Below are 23,514 nucleotides of genomic sequence, written 5' to 3' on the forward strand. Positions count from 1 at the left end.
GATTTCCTCCATGTTAATTTCTGTATCCAAGCCTGTTTTTCAGGGAGGCCCTCTGCAACAGCTCCTCAATGAAAGTTCTTGTTCATGAACCATCATGTTGTCCTATAGTGCAGCCTGACCTGCTTAGGCCCTCACAACCCATCAGACCCTACTCTATCTCTCTGGCTGAAACTTGTGCTTACACTCCCAGCTGCTGGGAGGCATTCTACTTTCAATGGGAATGTTAATGGGTATGTCACCTCCCACTTGACTCTGAGTGTCCCTGGTGAGTGGATCTCTCACCCTCTGTTCTGGGTTCCTTCCGACACCAGCATCTGCTGGAAGCAGGCTAGTATTGCCAGCTTCTTTCAACACTGCGCAGTCTACTTCTGGCTCCCCCTGCTAAGGCCAGCTCTAAAACTCATCATTTGTGTCCACTCCCAATTTTTCATGATCCTGGACTCCTCTTGTTCTTCTCTGAGAGGCTATATTCCAGAAAACCTCTTGAATAGTCACTGCAAAAATGACATTTGATCTTCCATTCTACTCAAATTTGAGTTATCTGTTCCCTCAGGGTCTTAGAAAAATACTTGAATGGGGTTTAAAATTAAAACTTGCTACTGTTACAACAACATTGAGGTAATCTCTCTGGAAAAATCTAGATTCCATTAGAGCTCTTGGGAGCAAGGAGAGAACCTCTATGACAAAGTTTAGCTCTGATTTTAATATTTTCTTTTCATCACTCATCCTCCTCTTTCCTACCCAAACCATTGCAAAATTTTTTGCAGACTGGTTATTCTAATATTTCTGAGGCCAGAATAAAAATAAAACAGAATTTTACATGTGAGAAGGTGGTCAACATTTGCTTTTAATAACATGGGAAATGAATTTGCTCTTATTTCGCATAATGGAACACATAGCCCTCAGCATTCTGTGTTTGCAACGTTTTTCATTTACGATTGTGTGTGTAAGTGAATGTGTGAGTAAGTGAGAGAGGAAGGATGGAAGACAGAGAGACAGAGAATGCATATAGGCTTGAATGACTGCCTTAGAAACAAATGTAATTTCTCTACTTTGATGGATTCTTGTTCATGAGTTACATTGGAAATATCTAGCTTATGGTTTTGATTTATCCAGATAACTTCGTTTATAGTTTTGTTGAAGGATTTGAATTTAATTGTAGATTTGTAAGAAACATCTAAAGTGTAAAAAATAAGACAGTTTTCTATATCATAAGAAAAAAGAACACATTGAACAAAAAAGAAATATCATGATAAGGCAGTTCCAGTTGCAAGTTCTCCCAACAGGAATCATACTTTTTAAATAGCTTCTGCAGTTTAATAATTAAGCCTTCAGTTTGTCTTTCACAGCATCGGTGTACTAAAGCTCCAGATTTTTCTTGCTTTATTCCTACTAAATTTTCCAGTCATCAGTTATGCTTCCTTCAGGTCTACTTATTTTAATGAGCCACATGTGAGAAATACATACATATACAAATGTGTGTACAGATACATGTGTACACATGCGCATGCATGCACACACACACACTTCAGATTTTTATTTGAACATTTGACATTAAGGGTGAGTAGAGCTCATGGTTCACATCAAGATGAATGGAAAAGAATCCAAACAGCATCTACGTGAATTATAGATTATATCGGTATAAACAATTGTCTACTAACCATTCATTATCTCATACGTAATCTCACATTGTCTCCAGAACACAAGGGAAACACTGAACGGTACTCTCGTGCAGCGTCAGGGAGCCTGGCCTCTCAGTGACCTGGCTGAGGTCACGGCCACCTGGTGTACTTGGACAGGTGTCCTGAAGCCCCGCTGGTAGCCCTTCCACCATACTGTCCTCCCTCCGAATTACATTTTTATATCCCTCCGTATGGCAAACTAACTTACAAGGGAGAAAAATGTCTACTAGAGAATAAAAGACAGAAATGACTTTTTCACAGCTGTTTTTACCATTTGAGGGTTTTTTTTTTCCTTAATTGTAAGTATGGCTGTTAGAGTATAGATTTATGTTTCCTTTTCTCATACCCTGGTGCCTGGAGATTAGAGAACATTCTTCTTATAACTTTTCAGCAATCAACGCTTTAAACAAAAGGAAAAGGCTAAATGACTTTGTTCAAGGTCCTGATGACTTTAACTCACTTTGGCTGTTGCTGCTCAGTAAAAATATTGCTTCCAAAGCCTCTTGGAGCGCCCTGACTTTAGTCACATGCTAAGGAGGCTTTTTTTGTGAGCCTATCTGCAGATAGACTGATCCATTTACTTTAATGAATTTTTCAATTCTAGCAGAATTTGAAATTTAAAAAAAATGCTATGGATGTGGCTACTAAACAGTTATGCTCAGAGAGATGATTAGAAGGCAAACTGTCTTTTCTAAACAATATGGAGTTTATATTATAATCCTAATTGTTGGCATTTTTCCTCCTAGCATGTAAGTACCCCTTATGCAAAGCATATCTATCCAGAGCAGTGATGGACAGTAAAATTTACTTTTATGTGAGCAGTAATCTAAAGCATCCTTATTTACCAAGCTTTCTTTGGCTCTTTGCAACATTTGTAATAGTTCTCTGAGTTTATCTTTTTTTTTTTTTTTTGAAATGGTTGTGCTGCAGTAAAAGAAAAACTCTTCAACAGTTTTTCTTAATCTGTTTTTTTCAGTTGTATAATTATAGAGAAGTGGCATTATCAGCTTAGAAGCAAATTTGTTTTTTAGTTCAGTATTCTTTCTGGCACATATGTGATATTTATATTGTTAGGAGACCCTGTTAGAAAGATTTCTTCTCATAGGGAAGACTGTAATGAAACTAAGCACCGCACTTAGAATATCAGCATACTTAAAGCTTCATCTTCCAGTTGTAATCACTTTTGTTTGTGGGGGGGAAGAGCTTTGCAAGCAACTTGATAAAGCATTGCAAATTTGTTGACATCCAGTCTGTTTCCCTGATGACATTTTATGTATAGTTTTATAGCTAGCAGTGAAAATCCGTGCTAAGACAAAGACTACATGAAGTAGGTAGCAACTCTTCATGTCAACATCTTCTCCTCCCTGTCTTTCTTCCCCATCCCTTTTAGGAGAGAGATGGAATAGGAATCTTGAGTCACTGAGGCTGAGTCAGATTTGGTGGCATCCGGTGCCTAGGAAGGGATTTTCAATAACCATCAAGAGTTCCTGAGGGAGTCAGGAGTTGGTTGGGTATTTCTAATTCCCATTCTTGTTGTCTGTCACATAGGAGATTTTAAGGGTTTTTTCACTGATTCTCAAATGTCAGCGGTTTCCCCCTCACAAAATTTATGTTAGTAGTTTAAATTTTCCAACTTTTAAACAAATTGAAAACATATCTCGGGCAGAGAATCAAGAGTTGGTAGCAACTCCCTTTGTCAGCTTATATTGGATATGAAGAGAGCAAAGAGTAGAGAGGAAGTTAAGCTGCTGAGGCCTCCCTGGGTCTAAGGAGAGATGCGAGTTAAAGTGCTGACAAGAGCCGCAGATTATGACCGTGCCCCCCAGAACAAAGAGGCCCACAAGGGGCAGGAAAAAAGTTGCTATCGGTTTTCCTTTGTGCTAGTTCCAGAGCTCCTCAGATCTTCATCGCATAAAAGCTTTAGAGGAAACTCATATTCAGTTATCAGAAATTGCTTCCCCTTGATTTACGATCTGGTCAGGCTCTTTGGTAAACCATGCGAACCCTTCCTCTCTGAAAAAGAAAAACTGCAGATGGATCAGGCACATACAAATGCATGTTGGCAGCACAGAGATGACTTTGAACAGCTCTGAGATAATAAATTGAGTTTCCTGCCAATGCCAGCTAAATAAATACATTTGTTGTAAATGATCTGACAATAGAATTATTGATTATAAATCCAAAGTTGGACACTTGGAATCACATCTCCATTTCATTCCTAAGGAAGGGAAGTGACTCTTAGTCCATTCTATAGGGGCAACTTAGCAACATCCCTTGGCAACTCAGCTTCCTCCTGCTGTGATTAATTAATCTGGAGTCACTCTGAGGTCTCTCTTAGGGGGATTGCATTAACCTTGCTTTGCTTGTCTGGAATAATATATACAGCTAGTGTTTTTCACAGGAGCTGGGTTTTGCTTGCCTGTTCTAATGTTTTCTACTTTGAAGTAGGAAGAAGAAAGCACCCAGGAGAGTGGACCAATTACAATGTGTCTAGCATAGTCAAATTCTCACTCCATTATTTAGGCATACATATACTGATAATATGGTCTGGTTATATTTTCTTCTATGCTAGTCAAAGTATGGGTGCTTTTTGTTTTTAACTGAATATTCCTTGGTTTTATAAAGATTTCTGTGTAAACCTTGTAAGCAATTGAACTATAAAGATTGATTTATGAAGAAAATTATTTAACAGAACATTTTAGTTAATCAACTTTGCAGAACATTAATCTCAGCAGAAATAAAATTAAATGTGAACTACCTTTAAAATATATTTTTAAATCTATAGACCTGCTATTAAATTTACCTCAAGCCATCCAACAGATCACATACCTAAGTACCTCTGCAAAGAGGAGGAGAATGATTCATGAATTTCTCCTACCTAAAATAATTTGCTTTGTTTTTCACAATTATGGAGTAGCTCCTTTGAAGGACGTAGAAGATTTTATCTCCTCAAGATAATGCTGAATCTTCATATTTCAAGTTGTACTTTTATCTCTGGTACTTCAGTTATAGTCATTGCACTATTCTCTTAAAAATACTGTTCAATATCTTTACTGCAAATCTGCGTAATATACTTAACCGACCTGCTGTATATTGCCAGAGAGCATTGACTCATTTCTCATCTAACAGGAGATATGGGGCCAGGCCTCATACAGTGATACATTAACTTTTTCTTTGGTCTCTTTTTTTCCTTTTTAACTAGAGCTCAAAATAATACCAAGTGTATATAATTGGCCTTTTTGTCTTTTTCACGGAGATGGAAGCTGAACATTCAGTTTATTTTTAAAGGTTTTGCCCTAGCCAATAAAATTCTTTACAAAAGCATCGTACCTAGGGTTCATTTATTGAACGCTTGGCTTGTTCCAATTTTAGGATTATTTACATTTTATCTTTAGTACTCATCAGAAGAAGTTCAAAAACTGAAACGCAACAAGATTTGAATATTCCATGGCAGGTATGAGTCAAGGTATATTATTCGTATGAACTTAACCAAAGAATCAGTGGGCATGATACACTGGTCTGTCAGTTTTTAATGATACCTGATATTTGGGGGACAGAGAATGGTATTTAGGTGATGAGGGGTTTATCTCTGTTTAAAACAGAACAGCCCTATGTGGCCCAGCAGCTACCAGCTGCTAGCAGTAAAGGCACAGTCCTATAAGGGAAGAGACACTTGGATTAATTATGAGTCTGATTTCTTTCTTCCTCTGAGAACCCATCTCTTTTTTTCTCCTTTATTTTCATATTCCCCAACAAATCAAAGATGAGATTTGGACGTTACAGCAGACAATGTGCTTTTATAATTCTGTCTTCTATTACTGAAAATCCAAATTCAGGTCCTATCTCTGCTTTTCATACTGGTTTCATGACTAGGGCAGGACAATTCGCTTCTCTGGCACACAGTGTTGTTAATTGTGAAGTAGAGATAAAAATCTCTCTTAAGCAGGGTATCAGGAATAAATGAGATAATACATATGAATGCTTCCAGTACAAGGCCTGGCATAGAGTCCAAATGCAGTGGTCAGATCTGAATTTAATCTAAAACTTAATTTCTTAACTGTCTATTAATGAAACAAAACTTTTTAAAAATGAACAATATTCTTGACCATTTTAACATTTATGGGCATAGAAACTAGTTTTGATTTTTTCCTTTTCAGTGGTTGTTACAGGTGCAGTTTCTCTATTTAGTTGTAATTTCCCAGGCAAGGATGCAGGCAGCCTCCCTCATTTTCTCAGAATCAGTTAGTCATCAGGCTTATGAGCAGCCTTTGAATCCAACAAGGAGGGCAGAGAGAAGCCTGGGGGACGAAACTGTGGGGGGGAAAGGATGGCACAAAAGAAATTATAAGCTATTCATAGGCTGCCCTGTGTGCTGCCTCCTAATAAATCTTCAGTTCTCCACAAAGGGAAGAGTGATGTCTCTTTATTCTCGAGTACATCTCGGCAAAGCTTATATTCCTTACCACCGTGCGCACGTTTATCTTCATAGGTGTGAAGAAAGGAAAATTGGCCAATGTTTGAATTCTCCATTCAATTTCTCTACTTTAGACTCTGATGGCTTTTAAATAAAAGTGGGAGCAGGATTATAGTTGGCAGCAGAGTGGACTTTAGGGACAGCTAGAAAATGGGAGCGAAGATAGCCTCTTATATTTTGATCAATCTAGTCCACAAAAATGTATACATGATCAAGCAGCCATAAAATATATTGACTGTGAACAATTCTCCTTGGGTGGTGTTTATAGTTGGTGATATCTGGAATTTTGAATAAGCTGATTTTTTTTTGCATTATAATAACCTGTCATGACAGGTATATTTTCTTTAAGTTAATTGTTTTGCTCTAATGCAACAATTTTTGACTTTTTCATTTCATGGCACACATAAACTAATTACTAAATTCATGCAGCACAACAAAAAATATGGGGTTTTTTGCCAATCTGATAAAAAGGTATAATTTTGATTGACTTACAAAATAATAATAATAATAATAATTACCTAGCCTTTTGCTCCAAAGTGACTTTAAAAAAAAATCAGGTGCCTATACTTGTATATAAGGAATTCTGGTACCAATAATTAACCAACCAAATACAGTGTTATTATGCAATGTGACCAATAAGGGGCAAGTCTATTATATGATGTTTATGTTTATGGTTTAAGACAGAGCATTCACACTGGATGTCTGCGTTTTGTTGTTTTTTTTTTTAATGTGACAATCTAAGGGAAAAGAGGTGAGTGCCCTGGTTAAATAGTCAGACATCGCATGTTTTAAATTTTCTTGCCGCATACCGGTTGAAAATTGCTGCTCTACAGCATCTTGTCGTGATAGGTGTATTCCATAGTGCTTTTCCTTATGAAACCTACTCTTTCCCATAGGACCTCCCATGAAAGTTTAATTTTTCCCCCAGTTCACACCTACCACCTGCACTTTTATGTGTGATATTCCTCATAATGAAAGAAAAGACCTTGTCATATATACAAGCTATTATAATTATATCACAACTTTGATTTTTAAAATTTATGCTATTAAGTGTAATTCCTTATCTTAACTAGCCTTAAATTTGCCTCTTGGGACGATTTTCTTTTCCCCATTGAAATCTTAGAAGGTACCAATGTGCTTTGTTAAGCATTTATTTGAACTTAATTTTGGCATCTTATTCTGTGCCCTGGGAGGGTAGGGTTCTCTGGCACATACCTGGGAGGGTACTTGTCCATAGTCCTGATACTCACCAAATTACGTCAGCTGATTTGGTTCGTGAGAGGATATTCCCATTTTTGTTCATTGTTTTATAATACTTAAGAAACTGCACATCTATTTGAACAAAGAAAAACAACCATTCCTGAAATTCTTCAACTTTGGAGCCACAGAGTTCTAAATACAATTAGAAAAAAAATTTAAACAAAATTGCCTGAAAGAAAAGCCTTCTTCAAAAAGATATGCTGTTGTCAAATGTGAACACTTCACCTTGAGTCTGTAAGAAAATCCCAGGGAAAGATTTCTTGCTTACCATACGTTGTTTACATTTTATATGCTTGTTGACTTAAAGAATCAAAGAAGTCCACATAGCCTTTAACTACTATGGTGATATTCAACATAATTCCTACACAGAATATTTAGCATTTCATATATAGTTGTCACAACCATTCATTGAAAATGAAAAGCCACATAGATAGACTTTAATGTTTAGCATTTAAGAGAAGAAATCAGGTATTTTTTCCCCCAGCCTTTAATTATTTCAGAAGAAATGTTAAAGCCTATCAATAAGTATTACTGGATGACTATTATATTCTATTCTGGGTGCAATGGTGAGTTATAAGAGAATATGGAATCGCATAATGGGACAATTTGAAATCAATATATGATGGGTTTTAATGAAGGACTAAGTCGCTCCATTGGGAATAGTGAGTATTGGATTTCAGGAAAGGGACAGTGTCTTTGAGGACATTTCCATGGAGAGGCCAGGATTGAGCTGGTCTTTGAGGGAAAGAGAGGTTCTGGATGGGCATTGAAAAGCAAATGTGTATTTCAGATGGAGATCACAGAAAAAATGATACAGATAGGAAAATCCACATCAGATAGATGATTCATTCTTCTAGATAGAGGTTAATTTTGGAGGTTCGAGAGTAATCTGGTCAACTGGTAAAAATAGGAAAATAAGGAGATAAGGGACAGATTGAGGGATGAGCAGAGGTATTAGTATTAGTATGTATATATTGCATAATAGTTTTTTAATAACCGTTATAGGTAATCTTAAGAAGAAAGCATTTACTGTTCCCATAATTAAAGCTCATGGTAGAATAAACAGCCTCCAAGAGAAGCAGGCAAACCTCAGGAGCATGCGGGTCAGATGAAAAATTCAGAGGTCTCACCAAAAGGACCAATTGTACTTTTGAATTCCTCACCAAAAGGAGTTAAGTTTTTCTGCAGCTCTGTATTTGGCTAGTGTAATGAGACCTGGAGAGAGAGTAGCTGGTGTATAGGCTAAATGGTGCAGTAAGTGTCATTTCATCCTCTGTGTGTGTATCTCAGAGATTAAATTGACTACAGCCGTTATGTCTGCTTTGTTTATTTTGACATTAATACTTTGTATTTGAATTGATATAAACTGGCATCTTTATTTTATAATGTTTCAATAATATGATATCTTGTAGTGTACCATCCCCTGGCCTTTTCAATATGGCTGACCTACTCCATTCTGTGCCTTGAGATAAAATAAACTGCTTCAAGCTATTTGCTGTTATTTAAAAATAGAACAAATCACCTGTTTTTCACTCTCTCCATAACATTTGATATCTGTTTTCCACTTTTTTGGTTGGGTGACTCATTCAGTTTCCCTTTCTGGCTGATTGGACTACAAGTCCCCCTTCACCCTTGGATCAGTATATGCCCTGAGGTTAATATCTACCCTGGAGTCTTAAATGAGAACCACCTTCCTTTAATTTGGTACTTTGTGATAGCACCGCTCCTTGCTCCCATCTCCTCACTAATTCTCTGATTTATCGTGATGGACTCCAATAAAAACATGATTTCCAAAATAGACTTTCAGGGGTAGGTCTGTAGGGATGATTGAAAGGCCTCATAGAAAAATGTGTAAATGTAAGATTTTAGTGGAGATGTTTTGTAGGCACTTTCCATCAGGTTTTTAATTCTGTGTGATGAAATGCAAATGCCTGCCTGCTTACAGACAAAAGCCTTAATAAATGCAAGTGCAGTGCCTTGTGATTTTGCTGAATGGTGAATCATGGTGGCCCAGTGGACACCTCATTGCTGAGGGGATCCCAAGCTGGATTTGTCAGGAGTGGGAGTATGTCATTCTACCTTATAAAGAATAGTTTACTTTTGAATTTTGAATTTCCTCTCTGAACTATTTTATATCTCTGGCCTAACTAAAAACATTTTAAACTCTCCCTATCACCAATGTATTGAAGTTCAAAAAAGTTTAAAACTCAGATCCATTGGCCTGTTTGTGGCTTCACTGTATCCATCTCCCCTGGGACTTTGGCCAACTCGATGCTATGTAAACACTGGGTAGCACAACTAGTGTTCACACTATGGTATTGCTTCTAGTGCATATTCTCACAGCCACCATCTGGCATGTTCCAATTGTAACAAGGCCCCACATAAGTGTCTCTCTTTACACTAGGGTTTCTCCCAACATCTCAGCCAGCAGTAAGCTCCTTCTATCTCTCATAGCCATTATGACTTTCTGTTGCCCTTAGCATATTTTACTTTTGTTCTATGGTTATTTCTGTATATGTTCTCTCCTCTCTGGGGCAGGAGATGTAACATATTGTATTCCAAATAGTTTATTGAACAAAGTATGATCTCAGTCAATATTTAGGGAAGGAATAATTGCATTCTGAGTAAACATTTTGGAACAAAGCATTTTAGAATTAGTGTAAAATTAAATTCCACCTGCGTTTTCTTGCAAGCTCAGATAGTTTTAGCCTTAAATTTTGTGCTTGTCTCTGACTTGCCTTTGTCATCTCCCTTTATTCTGATAAAGACCGCAGGATCATGATATGTGTGCTAGCTCGATCTGTTATATACTTTATCTATCTATTTACCCTACATGGAGTCCTTGAATTTGAATTTCTAATGGCAATTAACATGAAATTTTGAGGTTAAATGATACATATATATGTATTCATACATAAAATTGCAAGCTATATATTTTATAGAATACTCTCACAGTATTTGCTTTTGTGGTTTAAATGGATTATTTTACACATATGAGAAGGAGGAGTTAAAGGATTTATAGTATAGCATGGTAAAGAAGTATTTCCTTAGTAACTCAATCCAAAGTTAGACAAAGACGCCAGGAACTTGAACTTGCTTTGAAATCTTAGTCTGTAAGCAAATTAGATTTGAAAAACTAAAATGGAAATCTGCCAAAGTGAGTAGAACTCGTAAGGGAAACAGGTTGTTAGACTGGTGCTGATTTGCATGGACATGAACAGTACAGAAAGATTTAGAGAGTAAAGAAAGTTAACCTTTGATTTTTTTTTAAAAGGTCACTTTGCAAATTTATCTAATTAAAATTTTATTTCTATGGTCAAGCTACATTTTAGCCAAAAAATTGTTTTATTGTCAAATCAAGTCTGAAAGAGTTATGAGCAGGATAGTTGGCAAGTTGGTAGCAAGCACCATCCTAGAACATGAGTGATTATTTGCCACTTGACCAAAGCATTTGATTTCCTTGAGGCTCTTGGGTAACTAGACTAGGGATGGCAAACTTCCAGTCAGGAGTCAAGTTCTTCTCTAAGCAGATGACATCTCTTTTTTCAGGACAGCATTACTTTTGTCATGAAAACTATAGCCCAGGAAGGAATGGATTTTTAGACTTGGTCACTCTGGGATAAAATGTCTCTTGAGATTGGAGGAGAGAAAGAGCTGTGAAGGATGGTTTCCCAGTTGATCAATTGAAGGCAGCAGACAGTGGGTTTCTCATTATGCAAATTATAGCTCAGGTGGAACTAAAACTTACCTCCAGGATAACTGTTTTTCTCCCTTTCCCTTTTTCTCTTTTTTCTACAATCTCTCACTCTCCATCCCAGGGATTATGCCAAAACATCATCAGTATTCTCATAATTTTGATTACACTATTTCTCCCTGATGTTCTGTTTAATCACTGCATTCTTGCAATTTTTCTTTCACTTTTTTAAAATAATTTTTAATTGTTATTCTATTACAGTTGTCCAAATGTTTCACCCTTTTTCCTCCGCCACCAATTGCACCCTCCTTCTCCCACAGTCAGTCCCCACCCTGTTGTCTGTGTCTGTGGGTCATTCATACATGTTCTTATCTAGTCCTTTCCCTTCTTTCCACCATTATTCGCTGCCCCCTTCCCCTCTGGTCACTTTCAGTCTGTTCCATATTTCCATGTCTGTGATTCTATTTTGTTCTTTAGTTTATTTTGTTCATTAGGTTCCTCTTATAGGTAAGCTCATACAGTATTTGTCTTAGGAATAGAACAGATTTTTTTTCCTTGAGGTAAAATGTAAATGGTTTTTACAGCAAAGCCCCCATTTTTCACTTCCCTTTGCCCATTCTCTGACTTCACCTTAACATCCCTTTCTAAAAGGTGGAAAACCTCTGACTGGTGAACCTGGAAACTTAACTTGCACAATGAATGAAAATCCATAGTAAATACAGGGTCCAGCACAAATAATGCCCCTTTTTATTACAAAGTCTTTTATTACAAAATCATAAGGCATGTAATTCTGTAACATAACAGTATCACACTCAAGGGCACCATATGACAATTTAGGTGAAATATTCAAATTTAAACTATACATTATTACACCCATATTATTACCCTACCAACCACCCTCAAGCATGCATTACTTCTTCCAGACCCTGTATTTTGTCACAGATATTCTAAGAGAATGTGCTCTTTTGCACAGAGAAAGACAGTTTTATATTTACAGCTCCAGTTTTCTTGGCACCTGGTGGGCCTTTAGTAAAGACTTGTTAAAAAAAGAAATACATTTGTGAGCTTGGGTATTTCATTTAATTTTCTAGACTGCACCTTTCGCATCTACAAAATGAAGGTATTGAATCAGGTCAATAAATGATATTTATTCTCTCATATGTTCATCCATATAGCATTCTGCAAATATATACTGAAAGCCAACCATTTTTCGTCCTCATGCTCAAAATGCTTTTGATGGTAGCTTAGGGGAGATATTTTTAAATACTTTAAAGCACAATTAAATCACCTTAGGAGTGACAGATGGGTTTATTCTTTTATATATTCACAGTGCATTATAAAATAATGATGAAAGTTTTGTCATGGGCTTTGCTGAACACATCCAGTCTCTTTTAATGCTTTGAATGCTCAGGGTAGGGACTTGCTGCAGACCTGGTTCAGGGATGTGGTGGGTGGTAGCACAGCATGCCCTTCATGAGTCCCAGGATCTGCAGAGCCCAGCACCTGTCCATCCATGTCAGTGGGGCCGAAGATGAATTTTGACCAATTCATCCTCGGGGCTACTCCAGCTGCTTTCCTTTCACCTTCTTCACTAACTACCTTTTAACTAAAGGTTTCATTTGGTAGAAGTAATTCCTTAAGACCTTTGTCATCACTCACCAACTCTCTGATAAATGTAAGAAATTTATTTTTTATTGTGGTGAAGCCAGTCTATAAAAAGCAAGGTCATTAGGGCTGCTTAATTAAAGAAAAAGAGTTTAATTAATTAAAGAATAAGTTTAACCCCAGATCATCTGTAGTCTCAGAGGACCATATAGAGGGAATAATTAGGAAGCTGGCTTTTATTTCTCTACTCAAAGTCTCAAGTCAGTCTTTTTTCAATAGCAAAGTGGAAAACAACTGATCTTGAGCAACCCAGACACTTGATAAGATTAACTAAGGGGAAAAAAACCATTAATCTTACTACTTTACCTTTAGTGCATTAAAGAATTCAAATTCCCAAGGTTCACTAAATTTTAATGACTCCAGTAGCATTTTCATCTGAAAATATCAAAGAATTTCACAAATGTGTGCAGTCACACATAGACTTCAAAGCAAGATCTTTTATTCCTTTTTACTTTTGGTGATAAAATGGAGACAAAGAAAGGTTAACAAATATTTTCAACTGTCGAAGGCTGTTTGGTAATAAATGAAGAATATAGGCGACCTTTTGTTTAGTTAATCACTCAAATAGTTAGTCAACATTTTACACACCTGGTGTAAACCAGTTCCCCTGAGAATGTATGTATGCTTCTTCAGGGACATATTTTAATATAAAAATGTAGAAAAATATCCCTGGACTAATGTTTCAGAAAATAATAGCAGCATAGATAATGTGCTCTGAATTACAATTTTGTGTATTATATTCTAGGCTGAATTGAGCAAATGGAGAAAATTTTGTTTTTCCTTCTCCAAACAGATTTAATACAATGTGTGTTATTATCTTTGCATGGCTTTCATTTTACAAATAGGACAGATTACTTTATATTAGCCCATGGAATGCATATTTCAAATGGTGCAAAGGTTGTTCATTTACTTATTTTCTTTACTAAAATAAACTCCCTCACATAGAACCATCTCTCTTTTGCTCTCACCAGGATACCATTCTTATTCCTCCCTTTTCCAATAAAGTTGCTTTCTCCCAGTGCTGTCTGTAACCTTTCCCCTTTCTGCCCACAGAATCTTTTACACACAGTCAATTAATCCATTTCTATCGAGCTCGTTTTGTAACCAGGACTATGCCAAGTGCTGAGGGAATCCTCGAGAAGAATGATACCCAGTCTCCCCCTCAAGTGGCTCACACACCAAATGAGGAGCTGTAAAGAATATTGGAGAAGCCGTAAGAAACCAATCAGGTGCTGAGTTATAAATTACCATTAAGAGCAATGGGCAGTCAGATGGGAAAGGTCAGCACTGCAGCTGATGGCCATCCCTCCTCAGCTCAATGGAATGCATGGTCTGCCTTTTCTCATTGGATCTTAGCACGTCAGACTGAGTTGACAGGTACCTATTTATGAATATTAGTTTCGTTTCTATTCTGTTGGAACTTCTTGAAGCCAGTTTCATATCTGTGCACCTTTTGTCATTAGCACTAGTTCAGGCGTTGGGTATCTGTCAGTGTTCATGGATAAGGTTTCCTTGAGTGAAACATTGAAAGATGACCCAGGATTCAGGTTGACTGATCAAGGCATCTTGGAGCCCTGTGACCACAAGCACAAGGCTTAGTGATGGAGCTGAGTGAGATGAGGATCTCCAACAGGGAAGCGAAAGTCCAGGCCATGGTGTATTATGTCAGTTTATTCCAAATGAAAGGAAAACAATCCAGTTAGTCTTTCCTCCACTTACACCCCATAACCACTTACCACTTAGTTGCATTCTGTAGAACCTGCCTATGCTCAAAATCTGTTAAAACCACAGTGAGATACCTCTACACACCAGTCAGAATGGCCATGATAAACAAATCAACAAACAGCAAGTACTGATGAGGTTGTGGAGAAAAGGGAACCCTAGTGCGCCGTTGGTGGGAATGCAGCCTGGTGCAGCCACTGTGGAAAACAGTTTGTAATTTCCTCAAAAAGCTAAAAATGGAACTGCCTTTTGACCTGGCAATTCCACTGCTGGGATTATACCCTAAGAATCCCAAAACACCAATTCAGAAGAACCTATGCACCCCAATGTTCATAGCAGCACAGTTTATGATAGCCAAGTGTTAGAAGCAACCTAAGTGCCCATCAGTAAATGAGTGGATCAAAACACTATGGTACATTTACACAGTGAAATACTACACAGAAGAAACAACAAAGGAGTCCTTTGCAACAGCGCAGATGGAACTTGAGAGTATTATGCTAAGTGAAATAAGCCAATTGGTCAAATACAAATACCATATGATCTTACCAATAAGCGGAACTTAATCTATAAAACAAACATGCAAGCAAAGTAGAAACAGAGAAAGGAAAATAAAGTGGGGAATGTGGAGGGGGACAATGGGTGAAAGAAGGGGAATAGTTGAGGAACACGTGTAAAGGACACACGGACAAAAACAACGGGGTGGGGAGGATTGAATGTGGAAGATGGGGGGAGGGGAGGGAGGGGAGAGTGACGGGGGCGGGGAGATGAGGACAACTGTAATTGAATAACAATTAATAAAAGAAAAAGAAAAAAGGAATGGAAAAAAATCTATTGGTTGCTGTAGCAACAAGCTGAAACAATGCATCTTAAAATCATCTCTTGAATGTAAAAGCCCTTGGTAAAGGTAATAATAATTATTATACTTACTTTCCATTTCTAACCATGTATCTGTTCATAGTGCCAAAATTTCAATAGCAGATGAAAACAGTTCTGATAATATGTGACAAGATGAATGTTATATTACCAGGTGGGATTTTAATTCGCCTAATAAATATGTTCATTCAGGAGTCCTCACAGTGTTCAGAGAATTTGTCATATAAGACATTTTATTAATCCTGCACATTAGCAACATGTGGCCTTCGTATAATGCATGCAGCCTTCCTTCACTTGTTATTATAACTCTCATAATTAAAGAAAACAATGATGATGGATTCTGAAAACTTTAGTTTTTTGGCTGTAATGTATTCAGACATCAATTACTATAATGTAAGAGCAGTGGACTAGGTAACTGAAGGTCATTCCTTTGCTTCGGCCTTTCCGACACTATGTATTGCATACCTTCTTTATGTCAGGCACAGTTACTTCTCAAAACCCTGTGAGGTGTCTGTTCATGTTTGGATTTTATTAAGGGGAAAGACTCAGAGAGGACAGAAAACGTACCCCAGCTTACAGCTGAGTCAGGAACCCCCAGGTGTAATCCAGCATTCTTTTCACTGCTCCACCACAGGGGACTTTCATTAGAATCATGTTGCTTGTGCCAGGTTTTAGGTTCACCTTCCCTTGACTTACTCTGAGCCCCACATCCCCATCCCCATCAGGCGCTGTGACTGAGGAAAGGGTGCAAATCACAGTCTTTTTTATCATTAACTATATTGAGGTAACAGTGGCTAATAACATTATATAAATGTCACATGTAAAACTTATAATTTAGTATCCGTCTATTCTATTGTGTGGGAACCACCAAAAGTCTAGTTTCCTTCCATCGCCTTATTTCTGACCTCCCTTTGCACAATTTGCTTTCCCTTCACCCTCCATCCAGTCTAGTAACCACCATTCTGTTGTCTGTATCTATGCATTTGTTTTGTTAGTTTGCTTTTTTACTTTTTTTGTTCTATATTCTAGGTATGAGTGAAATCATATAGTTTTTGTCTTTGTCCATCTTACTTACTTCACTTAGCATAATACCCTCAAGATCCAACCATGTTGTCAAAAATGGCAGTATTTCTTTTTAATGGCTGGAGGCAAATCACATAATCTTCTAGCAAAAGAGACTTGAACCTGAATCATCAGTTTTACAAATAAGTATTTTAAAATGCATGCATTTTGTGAGGATCTTTCTGTTTACTCTCCAGTGCGCATGCAGGACAAATTTCTGGCCTTTTTTTTAATGTGGGAGTTCATTTATATTACGCAGCTTTCAGCTCATTTTTCAAAAGCTGTAACAAGCCTTGCCAGTGCTGCTGACTTCAAATGAGTGTGATTACTGGTTAATCAGAATGGTTAGTGTGAGTGAATGGATGTTGTAATGTGAATAATTATAAATGCTTCCTCCTTGGTCCCCTTGCAAACAAGCTGGCTCAGGCAGCTTAATGAGGTTTCCCTGAAGTGTTTACAAATTTTAAATAATTAAAATTAAATTGAATTGAAGTCCTTTGTAATTATAACTGCAATTACATCATTATCATGCAGACAATTGAAAGCGGATGGGATAGATGAGTTCTTTCATATTTAAAGTCAAAATAATTATTTTGAAAAATGATACCAGATTTTTTTTAAGTTTCTCATTTCAGTTAGCCATAGAAACAGAGAGGGGTATAAGGGGACTAAATGGTAATGGAAAAAAAAAAAACAATAAAAAATAATTTTAAAAAATAGAAAAAATAAAGCTGGTTTTAAAAAGAAAATTTGTAATCCAGGACAACTTTTTTCATTGTTTTTTCAAACCTATGCAAATTAGAGTCACTTCGTAGGGAAGTTTATAAGGATCACCGTCAATCATGGCAACCTAATGAATATTAAGAGTGCGTTGTTCATAAGGCAATGGTGTTGGCATGAGCAGGGACTACATTTCATGGGAATAGGGTGTAGAAAGCTGCTGAGACTGTTTATAGAGAGATTTTTGAAAATTGCCTAACACAGCACTGTTTATAATTTGGTCCTTAATAAAACAACAACAACAACAACAACAAAAACTTTGGATTGTTGAAAACAAAGCATACCCATCAAGTTCACACTGCAGGCATGAAATTAGCCTGGAAGATGAGAGCAGGGTACAATTTGCAATCATCATGGCCAGCTGAAGCAGTCAGAAACAAAGGTAATTGAATTTACTGGGGATAAGTGCAGACTATTGCACTTTAAGTGTATTTCTGTGGCCAAAGAGGGGAACAAGGGCAAACTACTCTGAAATTTTTCTTTGGCCTGAATTATTTTGATAAGTCAGCTTATCAATTTCCTTGTGTTAGCAGCAGTGTGGCTCTCAGTTCTTGACTTCATGCAGGATACAGTACAAGTCCAGGTGATTTTTGTATCATTATGTGAGGACAATTTCTCATTGTTTTTAGAGAGAGAGAGAGGAAGGGAGAGAGAAGGCAGGGGGGAGAGAGAGAGAGAATATAATTGATTGGATGCCTCCCATATGTACCTCAACTGGGGACTGAATGCTCAGCCTAGGTATGTGCTCTGACCAGAGATCAAACCCACAACCTTTCAGTTGATAGGACAATACTCCAACTAACTCACACTGGCCAGGGGAAGCCCAGGTGATTTTGAGAGTATGTTTGTTAAAGCTGGGTACAGTGAAACAAAGGTAACGCTTAAGACAGAAGAGACAAGATCATGGCAACAGGAGTGAGCCTCGGTGGAGCTGCCTTGGCCCTTTGGAAATGTGAGGAAGAGTCAAGCATAGGTGTGGCTGCCTTGGCCCTTTGCAAAGGAGGTCACAGAGGAAGAAGTGAGACAGCTGGGCCACAGGGACTCAGGAAACAAGTTACAGAGGCAAAAGGAGGGCCCATGAAGAAAAAAGGCAAATATATGTGCCTTAGAAAAGAAGGGGAAAGCATGTGTATGTTCTGGAAAGAGAGTGCACACCGAGTCCTTTGTCTTAAGAGTTTTTGTCTGTTTCCTAAAGGCAGGGATTCTAGGGGATGTTCCAGGGGAAGCCCTCAATAGAATATTTATCATCTGTCCAGGCATGTCCTTTAATATGCTGATTATGTTGCCAAATATGGACCTGATTGGGGTGGGCCCAGACACTGTTACTGGAACAGTGTCCCCCTCTCTCCCGGGGTCCCTCTGTTCTAGGTTCTCTACCCACCGCCCTTAGAAATTATGGCTCTCAGTGGCAGAGTTTGATGAAAAGGAAAGGAACTATTTATTCAAACGTTATTCAGGTTTTGAATAATAGCTAAATGTCATCATTAAACCTTAAAATCCCTTTAAAGTACCCACCAACACGTGTGGTCCTGCCTTTCCCCCTTTGCCCAGTCAGGCCAGTCAGGGGTACCAACCTTCAGAAGAAAACGGAGTCCAGAGCTTGGCTAGGCAGGCCTCTCACTGTTCCCAACACCATCAGCTGTTTCGCTGCGATCTCCAGTTCTTAATCCAAACTCATGAGGCACCTTCTTACGGCCCACTAGCAAGAGCCCTTTCTCCCCTTTCCTTGCCAAGTGGTCTTCACACTGTTCCCCCTTGGTGTGAAGACTACCATCTCTGAGCTCTCCTGCACGGACACTATAAAGGCGGTGGCGGGGGCGGGGTGTGGGGTGGCTGCTTCCTAGTCAACAGACCCAAGGATTTGTTCCTAAGATTACCTGATGTAGATATGAACCTCATTGTCCTGAGGTCTTACTGCTTAAGGGAGAGGTTCTGCAATGGAGAAGGAGGTAGGCAAGTCAGGATACTGGATGGGGCCCGTCTGAAATAGCTGCCTGTCTCAGTTTCCCCATTCCACTTGCCAACACATTTTCTTAGCTTTTTACTAACCTGTCTCACTTGGATCATGGAAATGGAGTCAACAGGATAAGCGCATACAAAGATGCTAGGTGACAGCAACAACCAAATGAGTGATGTATTCTCCCAACTTTTCATCTGTCCTCCCCTCTGGAGAAAACTCATGCTGATATTTCCATTTCCAGAAATCCTTTCTTATTTTTTTTTTATGAAATCAAATAGTTTGCAAATCTTTGTCAGCTGCCCTATATTGTTTTTAAATGATTTCTAAGGGGCTAGGTGGTTTCTCTCTCCCGAGTAAAATGTAAAACTTCATTGGAGGGTCTCTATTTCTGAAGTATTCATTTGTTGTAAGAATTAAAATTTTTCTAAAAGAATGTAAATCTTTAGAAAATTACTTAATAAAATATACTTGATTTTTTTCATTTAGCTACTTAAAAATATTCAATAACATTTTGGTTCAAATTTGCATAAAGAATAATATAATAAACATCTCCTCAATACCCAGATGAAGAAGCAGAATATTAGTTGTAGTCTCTGAATTTCTCCTTGATCCAATTCTCCTTCCAATCTTAGCATTAAACTAATCTTAAATTCAGTGTCTGTTAATCCAATTAATTTTTTTTCACTTTTACTACTTATTTATGGGCCATATGAGGATAGTCCTGTGAAGATAATTGGTGCATACCCATTAAGTATAAAAAAAATTAAACAAATTAAAGGGAGTTTACCAGTTAATGGAAATGATGACAATATGTAAAGTTCTCTCTACGTTAATTTATAAATTTAACACTACTCCAATAAAATATCAACAAGCTTCTAATGGATAGATATAAATAAATATAGATGTGTATATGTGCTTGTGTTATTGCTCACACGTATGTTTATTTCCTAGCTATGTGTGCTGGAAAGACCTAGAAACAATGATACCCAGAAAACAATGAGCAAACCTAAAGCCTATATCTTGGGTTCTCCCTACCATTTTCCAATAAAGAGAATCAGGAATCCTTGGAAAAAATGGTTGATTACAGATTTGAGGCAGAGGAAATACAAAATGAGTCTAAAATATTATATCTTGTGGTGACAGAAAGTAAAGAAGTGTTTAAAAACCGATGGACCACATTGATAGCAACAGGATCCAAGTTGAACAAGCTCTTAGTGGTAAATTTGGAGGAGTAAATAAGTGACAATATAAACTACAGCGCATAGAATAAAATAAATATCCATGAATCTATATAACTGATGTAAACAATTGAACAGATACATAAGAGGTCTTTGGACTAAGATCAACATAGTATAGTTCTTATCACTTTTTTTCTTTCATAAAACTTTATGAAAGTGATAACGTACTGTGTGTATTCTGCAACTTTCCTATTTTTGATTGAATATTTTGTTTGTGCAGTTTATCTATGTTGATAATATACTTATTTTTCTGCTGTGTAGTATGCTGTTATATGGAAAAGCTACAATTATTTATATTATTTTTGTGGCTCTTATCAAAAGTGCTGCTGTGAATTTTCCTGAGCACATGTGCAAGAACTTCTCCGGCAGTATAGGTAGGAGTGAAATTGCTCAGGTGTTTAGCCTGCTCATTCTCCATGTTCCTAGAGCTTGCCAAACTTCTGTCCAGAATGGTGACATTAATTTGCACTCCTACTGGGAATACTTTAAATTCCCAGAGCTCCACGTTCTGCCAGGCTCTGACTTTGCCAGACTTAATTTTTTTTTTTTTTTAGTTAACCTTATGTTTGTGCAATAATAGCCATTGTGGTTTTAATTTGAATTTACCCATTACTAATGGAACTGAGCATGTTTTCACACATTTATGGTTCACTTATATAAAGTTCTTCTTTCATGAGGTCCCTGTTTATGTGCTTTGCTTAAATTTCTGTTGTGTCTTCTTCTCATTGATGTATGGGATACCAGTCCTTTCCTTACTGTATACATTGTGAATATTTTCTTTTACTTTGTGGCCTTTTCAAATTTTGATTTATGTCTTTTGATGCACAGAATATTTTAATGCAGGTGTATTTATTAGACTTTTTTTCATTATTTTTACTTCTGGGGTCCTGTTTGAGGAATGTTTTCTACCCTGGATTCATGAAGGTGTTATCCTATACTCTAAATGCTAATCTTTATATGTGGTATGAGGTAATGTCTAATTATGGATAAATGATTTTTCAGTACCATTTATTGAGTAGCCTATCTTCTTCTTATTGGTTTGCAGTGACAGTTCTGTCGAATACTAAGCTTTCATGTATGTGGGGCTGTTTCTGGGACCTCTCCTCTATAGCTTTGGAATCCTTAATGAGATTTCGTAATCCATTTGGATAGGAGCTATATCTGTATGTATAATTTCAAGCATACTAATGTAGGAATCGGCCTATCTTCCAGCCAATCAAGAAAACTATCATGGAATTCCAAGTTTTGTGCTCAACATTGACCTGGGAATAATTCAAGGATGTATACAGACAAATAAAGTATGGGATAATGTCTTTGCCCTCAAAAATTGATAAGAGAAGTAAGGAATGCCATTTTTGTTTTGTTTTATTTTGTTTTTAACCCATTCTGAGCTATGCATCATGTGAGAAGCTGTAGGTAGTTAATAATCTTTCTGAGTATACAATGTTATTTCTTGTGCAACAACTAGATAATACTTTCAGACAATCTTTATTTGTTTTAAATTGTACTTTTTTAGTCTGTAAATGCTAGAAAAGTTCAAGGAAAGATTTGACACACTATGCAATTTATTCATTCATAAAGAAACTACAGTTGATTATGGAATGAACATGAGTATAAATATTCAACACTAATTAAAATTGAGCCTTTTTAAACTTGTCTAGTCTGTTTCTCTGCCAAGAGTTAAATTAGTTCCATGGCAAACTTCTTCACAGACTAATATGTGGCATAAAATGTTAAACCCAAAACAGAAACATTATCTGGGTTCTCGAGTATTCTTTTTCCAAACCCGATGGACCTCAAGTAGGAAACCCCATCCATGAGAAGACCAGCCTTTCCACATAGTTACCATGGAAACCAATCCCCGTGCCTCCTGATGCCCACTGCATGAGACAGATCCCCATCACTGAATTCCTGAAGGTCTGTCTTTGATGTAGGAGTATTGTGCCTCTCACTTCTAACATTTGTCTTCCTCAATTGATGTTATATTTAATTACATAACTCAGTGGTACTAGAGAATGTATTTGGGGTTTGTTTTAATGAAGTATGGTGATACATGCAGACACAGGAATGAATGTCGTGAAAGAAAACCTTTTTATACTCACAGGTCCTTAGAAAGAGGAGCCATGGTGTTTTGTGCAGGGGCCACATGAGGAAGCTCATAGCTTAGTTAGGAGAAAAAAGAGGAGAGAGGAAAACATGGGCAGGAGATTTTACTGTGAAAACCTCTGGAAAGGTGAGGCACAGTAAGTAGGTTTAGAAATGACAGCAAGCTGTGCTGTAGGAGCTGTGTATTTGCCTGGTACCTGACCCCGGGTGCTTAAGGCAAAGGAACATTGCTTCCTGGAGTGTCAAAATCAGCAGAAACGGGAGGTTGTTAGGAGTGTGGAATGTGTTTTGGTTGGTTTGCATCTGAAAGTCATGCTTACTCAGAAGGGTGGTAGTTTGCTATGTACACCCATTGGACACCCTGAGGGGGCAGTCTCTCCTCAGCAAGGATTCAGATGCCAGAGCAACAAGAATACGTAAAATTAAGAAAAGAATAGTTCATGCAAGTGACTATGATCTTACTTTGCCTTAATGTGAGAGTTCACACCCCCCCCCCCCGAAAAGTTAACCTTAGACCTATCAGATAAAATTCTTTGGAATATTTTGACATAATTGATTTTTTTTTAAATTATCAGTTTTATCTATATAAAATCAAGGGTTTCTCCAATATAAAAAATAATGATATAAAGATGCATTTGATATACTAGGCCACCCTAATATAAATGCTGTCTTTTTATTTATCTATGGAATTGCAATTAAATTAAATAATAACTATAAAGAGTTATCTCAGCATAGCTAAATCTGTAAAACTCTTTAATTAATACAAATCCTTAATTATGGGGAAATAAGAAAAGGCACAGGTATGTGTGCACCCACACAGCATCCAGGCCAGTTCCCAGGGTAGCTATACTCTTCCTATTATAACTCAAAATTTTAGTATGCAATATAAAAATAATTTTAAAATAAATATAAGTTTGTGAGGGTCAATGATCATCAGAGATATTTTACAGGACAATTGTATATACTTCATTTTTCACTAAAAAAATCTTTGGTTTCGT

The 23,514-nt window shown here is 37.2% G+C and overlaps 1 protein-coding gene across 2 annotated transcripts in view; it reads left to right on the forward strand.

Moving 5' to 3' along the window:
- Positions 1–23,514, forward strand: part of NCKAP5 (NCK associated protein 5) — a 750,489-nt gene that overhangs the window by 431,340 nt on the left and 295,635 nt on the right. The gene's annotated exons all lie outside the window — the stretch shown is intronic.

The sequence above is a fragment of the Pteronotus mesoamericanus genome, unplaced genomic scaffold (assembly GCF_021234165.1).
Source record: "Pteronotus mesoamericanus isolate MK-2021 breed Mesoamerican mustached bat unplaced genomic scaffold, CSHL_Meso_final contig_27, whole genome shotgun sequence".
NCBI classification, from domain to species: Eukaryota; Metazoa; Chordata; class Mammalia; order Chiroptera; family Mormoopidae; genus Pteronotus; species Pteronotus mesoamericanus.